This window comes from Lactuca sativa, chromosome 3 (assembly GCF_002870075.4).
Source record: "Lactuca sativa cultivar Salinas chromosome 3, Lsat_Salinas_v11, whole genome shotgun sequence".
NCBI classification, from domain to species: domain Eukaryota; kingdom Viridiplantae; phylum Streptophyta; class Magnoliopsida; order Asterales; family Asteraceae; genus Lactuca; species Lactuca sativa.
In genome coordinates, this window is record NC_056625.2 from 36,329,063 (window position 1) to 36,342,180 (window position 13,118).

The following is a 13,118-nucleotide window of genomic DNA, read 5'->3' on the forward strand; positions in this document are numbered from 1 at the left end:
TTAAACACGATGGATTTTTAATAAATAATAAAAATATAATTTTGGAATTTGCCGACGGAGTCTAAACGAAAGTTGTAGAGCGTAGTCTCACCTACGCGAGGATATAAAGACCATCGAAAACGGAGTTCGTATGAAGAAGATATGGATTTTTGAAGTTTATTAAATAAATTAATTATTTATTTAATTCAAAATTCGGATATTATCCGAAGGGGAGTCAGCATCCTTCTCCGAAGTACACGCTGCGTACTCCTGTACGCCCCGCGTAACCGAGAGGATTGGCCTCGGATCGTCCACGTCGCCATATCCGAGGAATCCGATCCATCCGACCCGTCCGACCCGACGTCCCATCCGACCCGGCGTCCCATCCGACCCACCTCCCCAGCAACCCGTCCCATCCGACCCGAGAACCCAACAACCCGTCCCATCCGAACCGAGGCTGTCGAGGCTTCGGTCATGCATGACGTACGCGTACGCAGCGCGTACGAGCGTACGCCCCGCGTACCGAGGCAGACCAGCCTTGCTATAAATAGGATGCGAGGGTTTCCAAGAAAAGGGCTCATTTCTTCTCTCTCTCTCTCTCTCTCTCTCACAGCCTTGCCTCGTTTTACGTGTCCGCTCAAACCCGAAGCTCTGGTCTTTTTGCTCAAATCCCGAGGGTCGATTCTATTCCCGAGAATCCCGAGAAAAATCAGTTTCCCCGAGACGAAACTCTGCCCGGTTTTCCACCTTGCTATCTTCAAACTATCAAGTGAGTTCATATCCCCTTCGAACACTCTTTAAATACATTTTAAATGTTTTATACTCTTTTTGGGAAGGAATACAAGTAAACACATGACTAAAATCGTGTGAAACATTAACCTTTTGACATACTTTTCATACTGTTGTTTTAACTATCTTGTGAAGTTATTATGATACAAAACCCCTCACAACACAGCTTTACCCTCTTGGGATATAATATGTTTATAAATAGAAATATGTTTTATTTATACGTTTACATACAAACACATCATATCAAGGGTAACATTCTTTACTAAGTCATTTTATGCATTTAAAAGAACTTATGATTTATGCTTTGTCAAACATTGTGAAAGAGGTTAAACTTTGCACACAAACTACTACCTTATTACAGACTTAGTTGAGAATCCATGAGTCGTGTATATCTTCAAACGTTACTTTCTTTATTAGAAAATAATGCTACAAGTCCTGTCTATAACCAGAGTCTCCCGTTCGGAGAACGTGTCAAATGTGTATAGATCTATACGGGAAGTCATGATCCCGCGCCCTGACTGTTAGCTACAGTCCGTCTTTTGGGGTGACAGTTGTCATAACGCTACGACGCCTGAAGAACGTCGCTACAGGCATATTATGTTTAGTATGGTTATAAAACTCATCGGATATACAATTATTATGGTATTATGCTTTTATGAACAAGTAGTCATTAAAACTATTCTTCATCTAATAAGTGCGATCTTCGTATAACTTTACTATGTAAAACTATGACACGACTTACAAGCACGTCGCTTGCTTGCGATTTTCGGTCTTAGAGACTGCCAGTTATGTCAGGAAAATAAGGGTTTTTCCTGTATACAAACCAAACAACTAATAGGAAAATAAGGGATTTTCTCGGTACAATTAGTTGCAATTTACATCACGAACATTCATATGCATTTCATACTTTTATAGGAAAATAAGGGTTTTTCTGGAAAACATGCAAACACTTTCGAATGGCATACATCTTCTCGAAACACCACTTATGAACTCACCAACTTAAATGTTGACGCTTTTTCTTTGCAATAACTTGTATTCACAGGAAACCGCTAGCCAGGTAGCAACTACTTCTGAAGACTAACGCACTGGCGTTAGTAACATATTTTGGATCACCATTTTATATTTGATTTCTTTTGCAAACATGTAACATCTACAATCATGTAAACTTTTCAAATATATTTATATTATGGTGGTGTGTACTTTCCTTTCTATGAACTGTTATGATACTGAATATGACGTCCTCCGCCCCCGAACGATTCCGCCGTTCTGGTTTGGGGGTGTGACAGTTTGAGATCCAAGGCGTTTTCCAAAAGGATGGGTTATTAAAACTAAATACAGATTTTTTTCTTATTAAGGCATTGTACTTTGATTTTACAATGCTATAATTAGGTGTGTGTGTGTGTGCATGTGGATCAAACTACAATGCTTTAATTAAAAGATTTAGTTTTTAATGTTTAGCTTTTTCACATGTGCAACTAAAATTCCACAAGCTATGTTTTGCAATATTTGAATTTTTCAATTTAATTATTTTAAACTCCCAACTTATAAGCATCATACTTTAGAGTTATTGACAACCAGATCATATAGATCTACGTATGTAGAAGTAGTACAAAAGGTTTTACATCCAACAAGGTTGCGCATGTTAAACGTTTACCATCAAAAGGTTCCATATAATCAAGATTACTATCAAAAAACATACCTGAAGTTTTAATAGATTTCACCAGAGCTGGTAAGGATACAACAAGGGTTGTGGCAGCTAAAAAGTCATAAAAAAATTAAAGTAATATAAAAAACTCATTAGTTCTGTGTATAATTTTAAAAGGAATCTTTAACAAACTAATTAAAATGTTAATGCATGTTATAGTTCATTACCTCCACCAATATGTCTAATTCTCCATCGTTCTTAGCCAAGTGGTTGCATTGGAACCATCCAATAATTCACTTTACCAGTTGTTGTTACCACTAAATAATGGGCAAAGCAAAATATTAGAATGGTAACAGAAAGAAAATAATAATAATAAACAATATAAACAACTATATGAAAATTAATGGTTAACGACTAACATTACAATAAAGCTTTCGTTTACCCATTGAATGTAAAAGATCATGACTATTCAGACAACTTCAGTCCTCATGATACCTAAAAAAAGAAAGATGAAATCAATTAAGTGTATTATTGGAGCACAGTAACTTTAAACCTTATTATTTAGGTTTATATAATCAAATGATTAAATAGTTTTTTTTAAATGACTTTACAATTACTTGGAAAAGTCGACGATTAAAGTCCCCCTTATGGTTTTCCTTCCTCCTCCTCTTCCTCCTCCTCCTCCTCCTCCTCCTCCTCTTCTCTCTCTCTCTCTCTCTCTCTCTCTCTCTCTCTCTCTCTCTCTCTCTCTCTCTCTCTCTCTCTCTCTCTCTCTCTCTCTCTCCAGGCGTGATCTGCAATACAAGATTGAATCTATCCAATCTTTAATCAAATATTTATGGCAGTAACATAAGTTTTTGTATATTTAACAACTATACATAAAAAGTTATAACTTTCCTCTACCAACATACTCATTAAAAAATGAAATTTAAGCTAATTTTGATGTGGAGCTTTTATAAAAGGGCGAAGATGATAGGGATGAGACGGATGAGATTGACACATACCTTCTCCCTTTGTCGAGGTTTAAGGAAATAAGGCCTCCAAAAAACGATAAAAGGGTACAAACGACATTTACACCTGAAAACCAACATAATTTGAAATTTTACCTGCGTCTTGGAGTTGGATTATCATTGAGGTAGGTTCTTCAAATTCTAAAAGTCATGATCCACCAAACAATTTCACCCTTGATTGTTTAGTTTCATTCCTTCATTTACGGTTTATCCACTCCTTTGAGTTTCGTTCCTGCTTTCGTTCATAATCAAATGAAATTAAAAAACTTCTTTATAAAGTCATCTACCATACTACCATCTAATCAGTTGTATTTATGAACAAAAGAATTAAACAAATGTGGATATAATTAGGATAAATTAATCGACATAAACCTGAACGGGCTAGAAAAGTCACATACGATGCATGACAGATGAACGGAAAATGAGATACTAGAAAGTTTCGATTGTGCTTTTGCGATGTAGTTGAATATTTAGGAAACAAAAAAATCAAGGGTTATATAAGCCCAAAAAAAACTACATTTGTCGATGCTGCGCTATAGGAAATTGGAAGCCAACTAGGGTTTTCAATTGACGCACTGGATATGGGTCAGCGGCAGTGGCGGAGAGAATGACAATCGATGATGGCAGTGGTGAGAAGGTGTCTGGTTGCAACATCTTGGTAATGTGAAGGAAAGGAGTTCAAGGATTTTGGAGAAACATATGAAAACCGTTAGCGGTGGTAAAATACGATTGGGGAAGACGGGTGTTGGAAATCTAGATTCTAGAAGGATGAAAAGAGTCATTGGGTACAAATTAACGTGGTAAAAATCTTAAACGGGTAAAATGTACTGTTATTAGGAACGATGGTTTTTAATATATGTATATAATAATACATGGAATATTATTCTAAAAACTAGTTAGATTATATAGCATGCGAAACTGTAACTCCCCAAATTTCAAAGAGATTTTTGATTTGGAAATGGATTAACCTATTACAACCTTTAACTTAAAAAAACATAAGTGACATTCATTAATTTCAAACCATTATGTTATCAGATTTGAATTGCAATAAATCGGAAATCATTATTTTCAATGCGTGTGTAAGCGAATCGAAGAAGTTGTATTAATCCTCAAACAAGAAGCACACGGCTTGAAGAGGAAATGGACACCATCACACTGCAACAAGTCGACCTACGGGGACAAGGAATATGTCCTCAACAAGGAGCTAAAGGGAATGGATGAGTGTTCTGCTACTCCACACGAGATCGCTAACTTCAGGAGTTATATTTATATATATATATATATATATATATATATATATATATATATATATATATATATATATATATATATATATATGTTATCAATACTCAAAAATTTTCGATGTTAAATATATAATATTTGTTGTTATAATAGGTATGACGGGCTTCCCACAAGTCGCACATGGTTCTTTTAGTAAAGATTCCGACTGTGATTTTATTGAACCTCCTTGTCCTTTTGATGCATATGCTGTATGCATTTGGAAAACCTGTTATTGTATTGGGTATGAGCAAGCAAGGCCTCCTGCTATTCCTACCATTAACCATAATGATGTTAAAGCTCAAGAGAAACATTATTAATCTTTGGTTTTATGCTTTGCCGATTTATAAATAGTCGCGAATAACACAAGGGTAAATATATTGAAGTGTTCAACTGATTTGTTGAAATAAAATATGTGTGATCTTATTTAAATACTAAATAAATCCAATTGCTACATTGGTACATCAAATGTTCTTTTAGATCAATAGTTAGTTGGTAATAATATACTTCGTTGAACTTGATAGCCGAATATCTTATTATAAATATAGTCATATTAATAATAATAACTAGTAGGTGAACCCATGCTACGGATGGGACAAAGTTGCTAGATGGCGTTTGTTTTATTTCGTATATAATTTTTCTTTTTTGTTATCTATAAGTTTCGGGTCAATTCTTTTTACACGATACATATATTTCATTTTAGTCCCAAGCAGTTTTGGTCCGACTAAGTTTTGTGCTGCCACTTGAGTTCTTTTGAAGTTTCCTAACACTTTTTGTCCTAATGACTACATAACCAATAACCCACACCCCAAACACATTCGTTTTATTTGTAATTGGGTTCAAAAGTTTTTTTAATAAGCTTTAAAACAATGAGTAAAATTGCAAAGCAACTCTTTTTGAAACCAAAACCACAAAATTCAATTGAATTGAAGGACCAACCTATCAAAAATAAATGAGATTCCCCAGCTTGTGCTTCATATAGAATTAAATTCATGTTAATTTTTTTTATGCTAATAAAATGTTCTATAAATCACATATTGCTTTTGTTGAAGCAAAAAGTTATTAGTTGTTGGCTTCTCAACCTCACCAACTGCCCAAGACGCTTGATTATCCTATAAAAATTAAAATTTAAAAACAACAAAATGTTTCTATTAAAGCAATTATTCATGTATTACTGGGTACAAGTAAGAACCTTTTCTGTAACAATTTCATTAACAGTTCAGGCAAGAATTGCATGTGACTTAATATCCCTTTCAGATTATGGATTTTATTTAGGCTCAACTCGATAGTCTCTTCTATTCTTCTATAGCCAAATACCACTGATAAGCATTTTGCATGAAATCACACATTTTCATAGTGAATAACATTAACAAATTGCATTCAAGTGTCAAAAAAACATTGTTATAAACAAAATTCATGCTGGTAATAGAACACAAAAATTAAAGTTGGTGCCAATGTTTGAGATCCAAGGCGTTTCCAAAAGGATGGGTTATTAAAACTAAATACAAATTTTTAATTTTTTTTTCTTATTAAAGCATTGTATGTAACGACCGAAAAATACAACAAATTTTAAATTTGTCAAAAACATCTCGATTCCAATAATTCTTTATAAAAAGGTTTTCAATACAAAACGTTTATCGTATTCCCAGAATCATAACACCAAAAAATTATGAGGAGCGGTACGATCACGCCTTCGCCTTGCCACGATCTCTTGAACAACCTGAAAAACATGAAACCACAACTGTAAGCCCGAAAGCTTAGGTAGATACCCCCAAAATACCAACCACAAATACCATACACACATAACATGCCATAACATATCCGATCACAGAACAGCCATGCTCTCCGGGTCTACTGTGTGACTGGTCCGCCGCACCGGCCAACAGTCCACCTGGTCCACCCTCTGAGTCAATCCGCATACATCGAGTCTACAGTGTGATTGGTCCGCCCGTTCCCGGGCCTTCAATCCACCTGGTCCACTCTCTGAGTCTACAGTATGACTGGTCCGCCCGCACCGGGCCTTCAGTCTGTCTGGTGCGCTCTTCGAGCCTTGGGCACGTCTGGTCCGCCCCTAACGGGACCTACAGCCTATCCGGACCGCTCGCTGGGCCTACGGGACAACCGGTCCGCCCTAGGTATCTTGGCCTACTGCACACAGCAGGACCCGCCTCAACCCAACTCCAATCCAAACATCCATGTGCACATATACATACAATCATCTAGCAATTCACAGTCAATAAGCAGATCAATAGATCACATAACATACCACCATCCTAACCAGGATACTGACCTAGCAGGTCACTAACATAGCATCTCCCTAACTCACAGGATGCAAACATGTCAAAGCAGTAACATAATAACAACTACCCGGATCTCAACCCGATAAGGGCCGACCTTGGTGCCTTAGACCCCGTTGATATAGTGAGGATAACTCACCTTGATGCTGCCGACTGAACAGATAATCCCAGCTACTCCGATCACTGATACGATCCCCACCACTAGTCAACCACCAATGCGCTGAACTCAAACAACAAACAATAATTACCAAAATGCCCCTGGACACCATTGGTCAACCCTTGGACAAAGACAAGGTCAAAGTCAACTCCTGACTGACCCTACTCGCCGAGTCAACCCGATGACTCGCCGAGTTCCCATACTCAGAACTTCACACCATCCGCGACCTAACTCGCCGAGTCACCTCGAGACTCGCCGAGTCCAACAATTCAGAGTCCACTCGCACACAACTCACCGAGTCATCCCTTGACTCACCGATTCTCGACTCGACCAGAGAATACCGGAACTCTTCGACAAGACTCGCCGAGTCCAAGAACAGACTCGCCGAGTCCAAGGCTATCATCAACCTACTCGCCGAGTTGTTCATACAACTCGCCGAGTTACAGGCTATCTTAATCCGACTTGCCGAGTTGTTCTTCCAACTCGTCGAGTCCCAGCTCATCTTCAAGCAACTCGCCGAGTTCACCCATGTGACTCGCCGAGTACCACCGATCTGAATCCTTTCAGAAGCATTATAGGCCATGCAAAAGATCCAAAACATAGATCTAGCCTTATACAACCCATCCATCACGTAAAGTGGCAAACTTTACGTGAATCCCAAGAGATCTAGGCCTTATCCACTTATAACTAGGGTTTGGGACTTGCAAGCTTCACTAAACACTTCAACACAGGGACTTTCATGCTCTCCGAGTCTCCTCCCTTTCGGATCTGAGGTAGCAACCTCAGATCTAACCTCTAGACTTCCATTTACATCCTTAGACAAGATCCCACAAACCCCAAATTGAAGAAACAACATACAATCAGACCAAGAACGAGATATTACCTCCAATGGGCGCCCCCAACTGCAATGAAGTTGATTCCAAGCAAAGCCCCTTGCTCCAAGCCTTCAATTCCCACAAAATTCCTTCAACAAACTTCTCCAATGCTCCAATCCACTCAACAATGGAGCTCCTCTGTGATTTAGGGTTTCTGGAACTCAAGAGGGAAGATAGAGAGACTGGGGAAGGAACATAATGTTCCTTATATAGGGCTCAACCCCGAGAATTAGGGTTTTCTCCACCCAGCGCCTACTCGCCGAGTCCATCTCATCGACTCGCCGAGTCGGCTACTTAACACGCGACCAAATTCGCGACTGTACTCGCCGAGTCCATCCATGGACTCGCTGATTCACTCTTCCTCAAATAACACTTTTAGCCCTTCAACTCTACTCTTGCTATTTCGGGATGTTACAATTCTCCCCCACTTATATTAGGCTTCGCCCTTGAAGCCTATAGCAGCTCAACTCCAAGGATACTCCCGCTACGCGCCACCTGGCCTCAACCAGACCAGGTCCCTCGAGGCATACCTAAACGAAACTCGAATACACTTTCCTTCCCTCACGGTGTCCTGACCACCGTCTCAAATAGGGTACCAGATTCACCCTCTAATAACTTCACTTAACCCCTGAGAATTACCCATAATGCAACACTGCTCCAAATCACAACCATCACTCGACTCATAAAGACTAGAAAACCATGAACCATCGGATCCCCGATCCGAATCCCACTCTATCCATTCCGTGACGACGGAAAGCCCATTCTCTATCTCAGAGCACTCCCACGAGTCCTCCTCTTACAAACACATACACGGTCTGAACTAGCTCCAGTATCCTCAGGTTTGGAAAACCCAACACACTGATGACACCCTCAAACATCCCCCAGGATGAACCACTAATACATAACCAATACCCTGAACAGAATCATACTGAGAGTCCAGGACTCTTCCCCTGCATCCTTTCCAAGCCTCTGGGCTCTACACCTGCGGAATTCCTTCCGCAACCTCAGCAGACATCCCAAACCGGATGAGCTCCTACTTCACTGCCGTGAACACGATGCTCAAAATCATACTCGAAATACTCTAATCATAACTCTACTCTGCAGCTTTCACTTCCTCGAACTTGCACTCCCCTTCGGAGTTACACACCTTTCTCTCTTCCTTTTCCAAGGAATCCACTTGGCCACATTGCCACTCCAACACGTGCCACGGTGCTCGCCCAATGCGACACTACCCTTTTTGCGTAACCGCGATTCCCATACTCTGGCTCTCATTGCAGGGGCTCTCAAGCCCATGCATTCTCTCAACTCATCAAAATCACTACGGGGGGCCAGACCTTCCAATGCAATCACACTGCAACATACACAATCAGCAATCTCACACTGATCCAACAATACCTGCAGAGTCTTCAGCATGACTGGACCGCCTCATCAGGCCTTCAGTCCATCTGAACCACTCTCTCAGAACCTTCAGCCAATCTGGACCGCTCTCAGAGCCTTCAGTTTGGCTGAACCATTCTCCGAGCCTTCGGTCTGACTGGTACGCCTTCCGGCCTTCAATCTATCCGGACCGCTCACTATCAACCAACATTCCATGCTATCCCCCTCGGAATTCCTCCCATGCATACCGTTCTAGCCCTCTAGGGGTTCCGAACTCTAATTCCACCGACATACTCGATCTCGGCCTGCTTCCTGGCCTCCATAACCAATGCCCTAGGTCTGTATCCCGCCCCGGATGCCCGACACTCGTTCCTATTAGCCTATACTCTAGGCTGACAGAACACTGCTAAATCCCAACAGCTAAGCACCCTCAAATACTCATCGATCTCCCGGAGAATTCTCCAATTCTCCCCCACTATAGCACTGACTAACAACCGCCAGCCGCCATCAATGACATTCCAAAACAACCCTACACCAAGAGACCACTTACACACGGGCCGCTTCCACAAGCATAAACAACCCTTAGCAAAACACATCTCCTCATTGATCAATCCGCTAAAGAAGAATCCGATCTCCAATTATCCCTTCCACGAACGAAGATGCTACCTGACGTATAACCCAATGCCGCATCTCCACTAACAACCCTTACGAACGATAACCAACGAAAGCACCAAAACACTAACCATAATCATATCAAACCCTCAGGAAACAATGGATACCAAGACGAAAACCCGAAACACAAATCCATAACCCAAACCACAACCCGCAAAACGAAGAATATCACAACGAAAACCAAACAATTACCGGCTCATGAACATTACACCACAATAATCACAAGATAACAAGACATCAAGAAAGAAACATACCCGCAGCTGTCTCTGGCACTGCCCTGACCTCCTCAGTAACAAGCTGAAAAACACGACCCTGAGCCCTTGGGGGCTCCGCTCCACCCTGACCTCCACCTGTGATCCTCAAAGTGGCCGGTGCTGGAGTCTGCACTGATCCAGCAGCAAACTGTGGACAGTTGGCCCTCAAATGTCCAAACTGATGACAATGATAGCAGATCCTCAAATCCCGAACTGGCGCCGACTGCCGACAATCCCTCGCATAGTGCCCGTCCCTTCCTCACTTGCGGCATGCACCACCGGTCCTACAAACCCCGGTGTGACCCTTCCCACACTTCCCACAAGTGTGGCTGCTCAAATCCCCCACTCTAACATCAACGGTCTTGGATCGTTTCGACGCCGGCTGCGACTGCACCGGAGCCTGCCTCAACTCACGCATCTGCAACTCAATCTCTAACTCACGCCGCCTAGCGGCCTCCTGCAACTCCAACAAGGTCTCGCACCTCTGCGCAGACACAAACTGTCTGATGTCCCTCTTGAGCATGCTCAGATATCGGGACATTTGGGCCTGCTCTGAAGCGAACTCTAGGCAAAACATCGCCCTCTCGGTGAACATCCAGGTGATCTCAGTCACCGAATCCGAATCCTGCTTCAGCTCAAGGAACTCCTGAGCCAATCTCTCCCTCTCAACCTACGGAACATAACGAGTACTGAACATTTCTCTGAACTGATCCCATGAAACCGCAACCCCTTGCACCTCCGAAAATGACCCCGTGGTCAATCTCCACCAATCCTTCGCCCCGAGCCTCAACAGGTTCAGAGCACACCTCACCCTATGATCAGCAGGGCATGAACACGTGAAGAAACATCCCTCCACGTCTGACAACCACCTCATAGCAACAATCGGGTCCTGAACTCCGTCGAATGTGGGAGGCTTCGTCCTATCGAAGTCCCGATACTGAAAACCCCGACTAGCTGCTCCCCCTGCCGCTGCTATAGCTGTTGTAGCCGCTGCGGCAGCCGTCTCGGTGAGAGCCGCATAACGCTCATCAAAATATTCAACCATGGCGGTCTTAATCGACCCAAACAGCTCTGGCAAATCAGCCCGGAACAACTCCGCAATCTCCTCATGCAGGATCTCACGAATCCTCGCGTCTAACTCGCTCGTGCTCATCTGACCGATGACCTCGGGCGGCACCGATTCGCCCGGAACCCTCTCTCCAGCTCCCGATCCTAACCCGGATCCACTCTCATCATGCCTCGGAATCTCCATACTGAAAAGAAACACCACAAAAAATCTCAGACTCTTCCCACACCCTGGGATCCAACTCTCTCTCAACCCACCCTAGAGATCATGGTTTCCCTGATACGCGTATGGGTCCTGTGCTTTCAGTAGTACGGGCCCATACTACCTTCCACACCTACCCACATTTGTATGAAGTACTCCCACAAAACCCTAGAGAACAAGCATAACAATGATCAACCCTCACCACTAGAGAAACACTGAGAATCTCCCATAAGGGACCCTAGGCTACAGGCATCACAAATCAGGCAACATATCATGAAATCCTGAAGATCCCTAGCCTAACACTAGCATGTTGTTCTATCAAAGCTCAAAAACAAATAACATGCATGGTATTTTGGGGTTACTTACTAGCTCCGGCTGATCGTACCATCGCATCCTCCTTTACTCATTTTGAAAACCATTTTTAATTACTCTTTTGAAAACTCTCCTCGATTTGAGATTGGAGTAACACGAGTGTTTCCCCAATTCACTCAAACCAAGGCTCTGATACCAACTTGTAACGACCAAAAAATACAACAAATTTTAAATTTTTCAAAAACATCTCAATTCCAATAATTCTTTATAAAAAGGTTTTCAATACAAAACGTTTATCGTATTCCCAAAATCATAACACCACAAAATTATGAGGAGCGGTACGATCACGCCTTCGCCTTGCCACGATCTCCTGAACAACCTGAAAAACATGAAACCACAACTGTAAGCCCGAAAGCTTAGTGAGATACCCCCAAAATACCAACCACAAATACCATACACACATAACATGCCATAACATATCCGATCACAGAACAGCCATGCTCTCCGGGTCTACTGTGTGACTGGTCCGCCGCACCGGCCAACAGTCCACCTGGTCCACCCTCTGAGTCAATCCGCATACATCGAGTCTACAGTGTGATTGGTCCGCCCGTTCCCGGGCCTTCAATCCACCTGGTCCACTCTCTGAGTCTACAGTATGACTGGTCCGCCCGCACCGGGCCTTCAGTCTGTCTGGTCCACTCTCCGAACCTTCGGCACGTCTGGTCCGCCCCTAACGGGACCTACAGCCTATCCGGACCGCTCGCTGGGCCTACGGGACAACCGGTCCGCCCTGGGTATCTTGGCCTACTGCACACAGCAGGACCCGCCTCAACCCAACTCCAGTCCAAACATCCATGTGCACATATACATACAATCATCTAGCAATTCACAGTCAATAAGCAGATCAACAGATCACATAACATACCACCATCCTAACCAGGATACTGACCTAGCAGGTCACTAACATAGCATCTCCCTATCTCTAGGATACCGATCTCAATCACGTCTCTAGCATATACCATCCTAACTCACAGGATGCAAACATGTCAAAGCAGTAACATAATAACAACTACCCGGATCTCAACCCGATAAGGGCCGGCCTTGGTGCCTTAGACCTCGTTGATATAGTGAGGATAACTCACCTTGATGCTGCCGACTGAACAGATAATCCCAGATACTCCGATCACTGATACGATCCCCACCACT